At 42.0% G+C, this 11,256-nt stretch overlaps 1 pseudogene; it reads right to left on the minus strand.

Moving 5' to 3' along the window:
• Positions 1-9,953: 9,953 nt before the first annotated feature.
• On the minus strand, positions 9,954-10,788 carry LOC147433552 (uncharacterized; annotated as a pseudogene).
• Positions 10,789-11,256: the final 468 nt, after the last annotated feature.

Raw genomic sequence — 11,256 nt, forward strand, 5'->3', positions numbered from 1 at the left:
AATTTGCAAGCACGGGGGGTGTTCACTCTCTTCCATGCTTGTAAATTTTGGCGGCAAACCGAAAACGTGTCATAGTGGCACTCCCCAGTCTCGCGTAATTTTCCAACGCACGACCATATATGGCCACGTGTGGAAATTTGCACGAGTGCGGGGTGCCACCCCGAGATGACATAGTATGGCCACCAAAATTTGCAAGCGTAAGGGGTGTGCTCCCTCCCCACACGTGCAAATTTTGGTGGCAAACAAAAATTGTGTCGGAGTGGCACCCCCCACCACTATGAGAGATCGTGGTGTTTACCGTGGGCCATTGCCGCAAAACAAGAGAGAGGAATTCAAAATGAGGAGAGAGAATCCTTTTTGTTGTTCAAGCGACATTTTACCGCCCTTATTACCGCGTGTATTTCCACGATTATTGCAGTTCCCATTACCGCTAAGGCCATAGACCCCCTTCCCCCTCTCTCTCCCGCGGGTTACCATTTAAATCCAATACAACTCAAAATGTATTTACACACTACAACTCCTACACTCTCCAGAATACTCACTTCACTTAATCTCTCTTTCACTCTAAAAATTCTATACATAAATCATTGAACTCACAACAAAACCATTACAAATACTATTCATAAGCACATAACGAAACATTTGTAAATTAATCATATACTACACCAAGTGAAAGAATGGAGAGTTTTATTAATTCTCATCTTGTATAAGATCTCTACAAGCACTAGGATCCATATTCAGACCCATAGTATTCAAATCAATAAACAAGTTTAGAGATTCTTCCTCCTCTCCATCACCTCCTGTAGAATCATCATCGCTTTCTCCTCTTCCTCCTCCTCAAGATGACTATTTGCAAGGCTTGGCTGACCTTCTTCAACTTCAACTACATCTTCCTCTGCATCTTGTGGTGATGGTATGATGGGATCAATTACTGGCTCAATGTCCGTCTCTGCAAAGATAGATCTACCCCGCGGCATGACTGGAATGACATACCAAAGTCTTCTTTGATATATACATGGCACATAAAAGACCTGTACGTCACACACAAAGAATAAGTTGATATACATATATTGAATTTTTAATTTAAGTTAATTGCACATAGCCTAAATTACATACTCACAACTACTAGGATACACCAAGTTGTCAGTTTTTCCCCGATGGAATTGGGTGGAATCCACCATAATGAACCCATTTTCATGTCTTTTGACCTCACCCGCAAACCATCGGCACTTAAAGAGGAATTTGTGAAAAGATCTGAAATCCACTTTGATTATTATCTCTATAGTACCACAATATCTAACCTCATCTGTTGTTGTGTCAAAGTTTCCCATCACGCCACAATCATTAGTGGTCCGATGCTCATCTATCTTGCGGGTGCGAAAATGTCAGCCTTCGGACCAAATGGAGTTGAAAATGAGACTCTACAATCACAATGCGTAAGAGGTTACATCGCATTTCATTAAGTGATTTGCATACATTCATACATAACATATACACACTCACCTTACGCAAGCATCCTCGTGCATACTCCCATTCTTTAGGGCTTATTTGTTCTCCTTGTGCTTTGGCATTGGTCATGGCATTATGGATCCACTCTACTTGAATCAAATCAAGATATTTTGCAAGCTCTTTAGGAAAAGGAGGTGCACGTCTACCTCCATGGGACCTCTTCCATGCATCTCTATCCCTTTCTCTAGCTGCGCGGGCTTCCAAGTACATATTGACCCATTTGGTCATGATAGTGGCATTGAGTAAACAGTAGTTGTTGACTATGGCATGAAACTCTCTATCCATGACCAAGAGTGAGCCTTTTCCATTGGGAATGGTTGAGTGCTTCCTAGGATCCTCTTCTTCACTCCACAAACGAGGCAATGATGGATGGATCCACTGTGATGAGATACTGTGAGACATACACAAATGCCTCTTGCACCACCCAACCTTCTGCCATGCTCGCCTGAAAACATTAAAACCACATATTTTTATTATTAAATCCATAGCGTATAAATGCTATCTATATTGTATTGATTTTGCATACCTCCGGTTGTGACCTCAATCTAACAAAATCCATTAAAGTCTTCAAGAATCTCTCCAAGAAGAACATCCATCTAGAGTGAACCACCCCATGAATGGCAATCTCCTCAACAAGGTGAAGCAATAGGTGTACTTGGCTAACAAGGATTGTACGTGGGAATGCATTCTCAATAGCACACACTGCCTCTACTGCTAGCTGATGGGCTACTAGTATGGCTTCTACTTCTATCTCCTTGGAGCTCACAAATCTACAGGGCACAAATAATATAGTAGATGAAAAAAAATTCCATTGTTCATGCAGGCACAACATGATATAGTACTTGAAAAAAAACCATTACCTCACAATCTCACCCACTTTGAATATTGTAGCCTTCACCTTAGTGTCCCTATAACCACTAATAGTTATGGGAAGTACAAACTACAAACAATAAAACATCTTAGTGAATGTCAACCTATATATAAGGACACATAGACACCACAAACTGTTCTACTCTTACTTGAAGGATTTTATGCCAATCATGGGATTTCAATCCATACAATTGAGTGGAGCCACCCTTTTTGGTTTTTGTGAAAGCACCTTTGAGTGATCGCATATATCCTGTTGGAGTTCTAATGGATGCAATAACTTGCTTTGTCCGCTCTTGGTCTGCCTTTGACAGTATCCACGGTGCTTTTGGGAGAATCATCTTTCCCCGCTCCCCCATGCGGGGCGTGGCTGAAGGGGGGAGATGTCTCATGGCTCTTAAATCTTCCCTAGCACCCAATGAATCCTTCTTGCCAATTATGTGATCCCATATAGCTTGCCCAACATTTTTGAACACATGCATAGGGTCCAATAAGTGCTGAATTTTCAACGAAGCCCAATAGGGGAGAGACAAGAAGATTGAGTACCTCGACATACCCTTTGGCAGCCCATTGGGAGGCAGTGAGGTACCATGATGCTACTCCCAATGCTTCGCCCAATCAGCCATGTTCCAATGGAACGGTTGCACTCCATTGATAGGGAGAGCATATCTACGATGTGAAGGAGGCAGGAAGCGATGGTTGTTGGGATATATCACCTTCCCAAGAAGAGGAGGTCTCTCTGTCACAAGGGAAGGGCCACAAGTGGGACACGCACTATGTCCAGATGTTGCCAATCCTGCCAAGAGGTAAACAAACGTTACACATAAGATGATAAACCTAAAGCAAAGAGTACAATTAACATGTGCATACTTACCAGATACCTCTCCAAATCCAGGGTAATCATGCATGGTCCACATGAGGATGCACTTGATGACGGCTTTGCGGTCTCATGGTGGCCGTGAAATGTCAATGACATTTATGCCTCTCCATAGTTCTTGAAGCTCTTCAATAAGAGGTTGTAGATATACATCCATGTTTTTTACCTTGTGCTTTCCTGGAATGAGAAGTGATAGTAAAATGTTTCTCTTTTTTGTTGCCTCCCAAGTAAGAATATTGTAGTTTACAACCACCACCGGCCAAGTGCTCCATGAAATAGAGCGGTGCCCAAATGGATTCACTCCATCACTAGCTAACCCAATATTCAAGTGACGAGGCTCATCCCTGAACTCTGGCCATGTGTCCTCTATGTGCTTCCACGCTGGTGAGTCAGCTAGCACTCTCATAATACCATCTGTGGAACGATTTTTTGCATGCCAACTCAAAAGCTCGTTCGTACCCTTCGATCTAAACATGTGTTGGATGTGAGGGATGAGTGGAAAATGCCTCAAAACTTTACGTGGAATTCTATTGCTCTGCATTCCTTCTTTGAACCTAGCTCCCCGCACGATGGACATGTGTCACAATCGGCATGTTCATTACGAAAGAGCACACAATCGTTCACGCAAGCATGAATGCGATCATAATCCATCCCTAATGCAGTCACCACTTCGCGTGCTTTTCGTCTATTCTCTAGCATGTGATTGTCAGCTGGCACCATCTTTCCTAGCAACCTATCACAAGAAGAAACTACATTAAAAGCTAATTTATGCACTCCACAAGCATCCTTCACAATCTGTATACATACCTCAAAAGTGCGTCGACACTAGCATTGCTCCATCCAAACATCGCGTGAAGGTTAAGGACTTCGAGAGATGCCCTTAAAATGGAGTAAGAGTATCTATCATATAGTGCGGTGTGTGCCGAATCGAGTGGCTCACTCCTCGTTCTTTCGTAAGCTTCTTTGCATGCACACTCTGGTTCATGCTCCTCCTCTCGTGCAAGGAGATCCTCAACCATTCTATGCAAATAATTGTCTTCTGCATCCACGTAAGGAGATGGGATGTGGTCACTCGGAGAGGGAGCAGAAGTTGGCTGATTTGATGTGCTTCCTCCCTCTCTAATGGATTCCAAGCGCATGCACTCTTCCACCCTCCTTTCCCCTCCTCCACTAACCACACACCAATGAGGGGTGACGTCAATAGCCGCTACAATTCACGGATCGTTTGTTTCCATCCGTGCACGCTTGCGAGGATCGTCCCATAGTCCATAATCTTCTACATGGCTCAAGCATATCAGTCGAAGTCGAGCAATGGCGCATTTGCACCGCACGCATGGGCATGGTAATCGCTCGGCCAACCACCGTGATCTATCCGGTTCAGTGGACGGGCCAAAATCATCCCAAGCAACCTACATTAATAAATTACATACACTAATTAAACTCAAATTACCAAAAAAAGGTTAATAAAATATCAGTAAAAAGTAAAAATAAATAAATGTAACATGCATGGTAATCAAAACTTTTAGGTAAAAATGTCATTTTCAAAGTACTAGGAATACTTTCATTTTATATACATTTTATAAAAAACATAGTACCAATAGATTTTGGAAATCAATAGTAATAATGTCAGACCGTGGCCATCTGTGTGGATGGGCCGAAATTGCGCCGCGGTAATATTTGCGGTAATGCTTGCGGTTAAACTGGCGGTAATACTCGCGGTAATAGGAGCGGAAAATCAATTTTCAAAATTTTTTATAAATAGGGGCACCCGCGTGCCCCGCGAAGTTCAAAACCCTAAATTTTGAATTTCATCGTCTTCTCCACAAAAGCCGAGAGCGCGAACCTCACAACCTTGAGCTCTTCCTCCATCTCTACTCTTCTACTCTCCACCATCTCTACTCTTCCACTCTCCTACCCTCTCCTACCCTCTCCCAACAAGCTCTTCAATTCCATGTAAGTTTTGTTGTTATGTTTTTTTTTTTTTCACACGCATACACACATGCATACACACACATACATACACACGCATACACACAAACATACACTCATACACACGCATGCACACACATGCATACACACGCACAAGTTAACACACATGCAAATACACATACACATGATGCACAAATAAACACGCATGCAAATACACATACGCACACACATGCATATGTTAGTATAAGTTATGCATTAGTATGTGCATACACTAATTAGTGTGTGATTACACACACTAATTAGTGCATGTGTTCTTTACACACACTAATTAGTGTAAGTAAAGACACACCAAAACCTAAATTTGTTAATTATTAGTTACTTGCAAAATCTAAAATTGTTAAATTTATTACTTGCAAAACCTAATATGTTAAATTTGGGATTGGCCTTAACACACACTAATTAGTGTGTGATTAGTGTGTGCATTGGCCAATGTGATTGGTCAATGCACACACTAATTAGTGTGTGATTAGTGTGTGCATTGGCCAATGTGATTGGTCAATGTACACACTAATTAGTGTGTGATTACTGTGTGCATTGGTCAATGGGCGCCAAAATGGACATGCCACGTGACTCGATGAGTTACGTGGAAAGTCTATGTGGCGCTCCACGTAGACCTGCCACGTAACTCGGTGAGTTACATGGCATGCCACATGTCAAGCGATGGGAGGTTTGGTTCTCACGGAACTCGTCGAGTTACGTGGCCCCGCCACTCAGGGGGGTGTCACATTTCGGGGATGAGTGCGTGAAGTGGGTACACCTGATCATACACCCGCCCACCACTTGAATTTCAAGATTTGTTTCATGTTTCTCTTTTATCATTCCTTCATGCTCTAGATCTTCCTCTTCTTCTTCTTCATTTATCTGGCCTAACATGTAGTACGACACAGTATCATAACCATGCTTGTCACAAAATTTTGTGGGAGTGGTTTCGTTGACACATACGTCCAATGTAGCCAAAATATGGGTTCATTCTAGGGGTTCTAGACTCATCTTCTAAAATTCTTTCCAAGGCGTTCTCATTATTCTCAAAATCGCTGCATTGGGATGCTCCACACATCCATATCTCCTTCTCTTTGCATAACCATGTAGGGATTTCGGAATTACTTAAGGTGGCTGAGTCAAATTCTTCCACCAGCGTCTTGGACACATCTCTGTAACTGTGATCCCTCATCTTTATACACGTGGTTTCAACATGTCTTAAGTCAGATAATCATACCCGTAATTATCTTGAGTTGCCTCATAAATGGTCTTCCAAGGATGATTTCATAATTACTCTGTTTGCCAAAATCTCATGTGGCAAAAGTATGTTCATACTCTATACCACAAGAAGACACCACTATCGCTTCTAATAAATCCATGGGTCTCTCCACATGCCCATCTGCTAGCTGCAATTTCATATGAGTCATTCTTATGGAAGGTTTTTCCCATTTTTTCAAATTTGTTCTGTAGAAATGGCAATTCCTACACCTTTGTCGAGTATCACCTCGGTTTCCACTCCATTGTACTCAACAGGCAATGTTGTATTACCATCATCTCTCTCACAGTACTCTCCTACCTTGTTCAGAGGTACCGGCTTAGTATTCAACCTAGGCTGTTCCACCTCCTTCAATTCTTGTTCTAGGAACTGTATAGGACTCTTGATACCAAACTTCTCTAAACATTGTCCTACCTCAGTCCACATGCTTGGCCTAATTTTCAACAACTCAGCCAACATGATTGTGCACTTCACTGGCATGGATAATAAGTCTGTTAAAATTTTTGTATCCAACTCCCTCGTTCTTTGTAACCTTTGTGAAGGTAGCCTTCTGACCTCAGATTTTGCCTCGAACTCCCCAATGTAAGGTGGCAAGGTTCTCAAATATGGTGGTCGACCGTCTTCTGATGCCACAGACCCTACATCTCCTATGAATGATCTTGAGCCTACATCCCAAGGTGGTCTATTTAATGCAAGTTCTAAGAAAGGCACTGAATCAACCATCATAGCTTTGTCTTTCTCTTGTGATTTCATGATTGCTTCCCACAACTCTTCCGGCCACTGCTCCTCTACCGTTGCAACATAAGGTGGAAAATAACTCATAGACTCATCCGTAGTGTTTGGAACTACCTTCATTTCTTCTGGTTTTAACATGGGTTCCCCCTCGGTTCCCATTAGGAAAAGTTTGGACTCAAAAATGGGCCTTGTAAGAATTGTTGATGTGGCATAGCTTTCAAAAAGTGGGGATCGGTAAATTTTTTGCAAATAAGATCCAAACTTGTCGGAGGTTGGATATTTAGAATCTACTCTTCAAATGCTATCTATTGATATATAGCATGCATGTATCGGACATTGCCTTCATGTAGATCTAGAAAAAGGTGATTTTAGATTACCGTAATGGTAACAAAACCTGGCTGATTTAAAAAAAAAAGGCATAACTTTCATAGAAGTCATCCAAACTTTTCGGACCTTGGATCTTTAGAATCCATTTTTCAAGAACTTTCCAATGATAGGTCATATCATGGGGTTCTAAGCAATATTTAGAGGGGTCTACCGGGTTGCTTTCTTTTGTACAACTTTGATGCTGTGGCACTCTTGAAAGGCCCAAAAATGAGTTCAAAACTTTCCTAATGCCACATTGTTCCATTTCTTCTTGAGACATCTCACCCTTTGGAACATTGAGATCCAGGTATTTTGGTGAAACCACCGTGTTCTTCAAGTCCATTGGAGATGGCTCTAACAATGAGTTGTTTGCACATTTCCATCCTTTGTTTCTCTAATTCTAGATAAGGGCGCGTCAACCATCTTTGCTCTAAGGTGTGTCTGTTATTCATGTAAAATGGCATCAAGTTGTTCCATCACCTTGTCGACTAGAACAGATCTCCCTGAACTTGCACTCCTTGGTTCACTTACTGATTTGAGTGATTCATCCTCTCTTTGCTGTTTCAATTGCTCTCGAGTTGTTGCCAACTCAGCTTCTACAGTTTTTTGTTTTTGTTCACGTCTAGCTTTCATTTTAGCTCTGTGTTCCTTCCAAGGGTTGTTCCGACTAACGCTAGACTTGTCAGCCTTGTCACCCTCCAACTTTTTATCTTCACTTCTAAGAGAATCATTTTTTTTCTTAGCTTGTGCTCAGGTTACTACCTTTATAGGAACAATGGTTTCATTCTCCAAGACCTCTAGTGATGGTATTGAATTAACCATGTTCAATGGAGTGTTGCCTTTCTAGTCTGGATAGTTGGGCCACTCTGCAATGAAGTGTGTTATCCCACAATCATTACAATAGGCATGTATCCTTACTATGTATGTCCTAGGGAAATCCTTCATCAGATGGTCACCCTGACACTTGTAACAAGGTCCTCTAGGCATAGGTGTACTAGCATACTATCTTTGAGGATACACAGGTCTAGGTTTTGGTCCATTTGGAGCTATGAACATCACTAGTTGTTGTTCCCAGTTGTGCGGTCCTTCCCTCATCGGGTAGACAATTCAGGAGTGTTTCCATTTCCTGTAGCCCAACCTTCTGAAGGTCGCATTTCATCATACATGGTATAGCTCGAACGATTATAACCATTAGATTCGTCATAATAGGATGTTGGCACTAGTGCTCTTTCTTGAAATTCCTCTATTGGTGTGGTATATCTAACAACCACGTGTCTTTCTCCAGGCAAGGGTGGTTGAGCTCCAAGCACTAGCATGGGTTTCTCTACTCCTGTGGGATAATGAGCTAGCCCAGGCACATACCTTGGTCATTGGTGCTCTTGCAAGTTGCCCCATTAGTCGTTCTTTGACATAGCTTTTGTTATAGAAGAACTCCTTAGTCGTTCGCACCACTTAGCTTCTCTTTGAGATATTATTGGGCATTCTCGTGACAAATGATCACCACCATAATTATAACATCTCTTCGGTTTTGGTACATGCATTGCTGCAGCCTGCGACTGCCACGTTCACTTGACAAAAGCTCTTTTGTGAGCTGCTCATACTTTACTACCTCATCCATCTTTTTCGTAGTTTTGACAGAATAGTTCTTGCTTGAGGTCAAACTCTTCTTGTCATTATTCCTCCCAGCTTTGTCCTCACAAATCTTACAATTATCGACCATGTCTATGGCTTCCTTGGTGACATCATCTAAGGTAGCACACTTCTTTAGCTATAAGTTCATTTTCAGAACCTCGCTCCTAAGGCCTCGAATGAATCTACTGACTATCCTTGCCTCAGTAGGAAGTTCATCCACTGGACACCTCTTTACGAATCGCTTCATCTTTCTCGACGCATCTCTCATAGACTCCTTAGATTCTTGTTCAAAGTTGATAATTTGGGAGTAAGAATTATGCTCTAAGCCCCTCTTGGAAAACTATTCTGTGAATTCTTCCATGGTATTGAATCGCACACTTTTCAAGGATTGGAACCAATCAACGACGTCTCCTTCTAGCATCATTCTAAATCTTTGGAACTGTGTCCAATGATCAATTATATTTTCAGCCTCGATGACTTGTACAAAGCTTGCCACATGTGCAAACGTATCTCCGGATCTTGACATTTCTTGTTCAGCCATTTTGCAACTTGTGATGGTCTAACACGCCACTCCCCATGGATCCTTCCTAAGGTTGCGCCTTCTAAGTCAAAAGCTACTGGAATTCCTAGAGGAGGAACTCTTGCTGCTGGTACTCCTGCATTTTCTCTATGGAATGGTGGAGGTATTGGTCATGCATTGACTGAATGTCCACCTCTCAGTTCTCATCTCTCGGCTACCACACTTGAGTTTGGAGTTCTTCTTCTGGGACCTCTCATGGCTGTTCGAGCTGTGACAACCCCTTCTTTACGGCTTGTAGTCTCCTTTGGACTGTTTTTGTCAAGTTTCAAGGACAAACTTTCCCTTTGTGACTCAGCCACTTGTTCAGTCTCAACCTTCTCATCAATTCTAGGTTGCTTAGACTCCGGGTAAATTTGTGCCACGGATACACCTCCAATGTGAAAGTTACAAAGATCTAAGTGAACAATTTTACAATATCTCTTTCTATACTTGTCCACCACGAGAGACGGGTTTCCTGGTTTTCTTCTGTCATCAAAGAAATACAAGTATTTCTCATCTATCAGTTCTTTCACTTCGGGTTCCATACATTTGTAAAAAGTTCCCCCTTGCTCTGGCCTTATGCAATACAGTCCATCTTCTATGGAGTCTGTAGGGACTTTTATTACTTGACAAGCTATTTTATACAAGATCATAGGGATTTCACGTGGCTTCTCTACTGTGTCAAATTTGTTGCTAATCAGTGCTACATTCTTAAATCATCCACTAAGTCTAGATCTTCCACAATGCGGTACTGAGCACCTTTGGTGTCCACATAACAGTCAGCATTATAGTAGGCATCCACAAATTCAAGTGCCATCCCTGGGACATCACCGCAACAGTAATAGTAATTACCATTACTGTCCTGGTATATGGCCACTCCATATTGGTTAGGGTACTTGAACACTAACTCATCTTGTTTTCCTCTTCAAAGATGCTAGAGGTTCTGGCTACTAGATTACCACTCAAGAAACTCTTGGCTGGTGGTCCTTCCAAATCCATTTCAAAACCCGATCTCAAATTCATAAAATACTGAAAGCAGAATTTGCAAACTTGAAAGTTTACCTGAGCCGCTCTCTATTTTCTTGATTTGTGTTGGATCCATCTTGTATCTACCACTTCGCGTTCTTTTCTCTGGGATGTTTCCAACTTAGCCACACAGGCCATAACCATACACATCTAAACACCAAACAAAAACTCAATCACTCTTAACTCAATCTCCTAATCTATCCTAGCTATTTCTACCTAATCGCAGACCCTCGGCAAGACACTCGCTTCCTGGCTATCCACTAGACCCCGGAATAACCTTTTACGGATCCTAATTGAAATTTAACGCTCTCTCTAGTGAATTAGAGTAAGCTAATCATCACACAAGTGACATAGGTCCTCCTACTTAAGGTCTTGTCTCCTCGGTTTTGGTGCCAATGTTTGTGGCAGCTACTCACACCTACTCATGCTCATAAGCATAAC

This window comes from Adiantum capillus-veneris, chromosome 19 (genome assembly GCF_014529385.1).
Source record: "Adiantum capillus-veneris isolate H3 chromosome 19, ASM1452938v2, whole genome shotgun sequence".
Lineage (NCBI taxonomy): Eukaryota > Viridiplantae > Streptophyta > Polypodiopsida > Polypodiales > Pteridaceae > Adiantum > Adiantum capillus-veneris.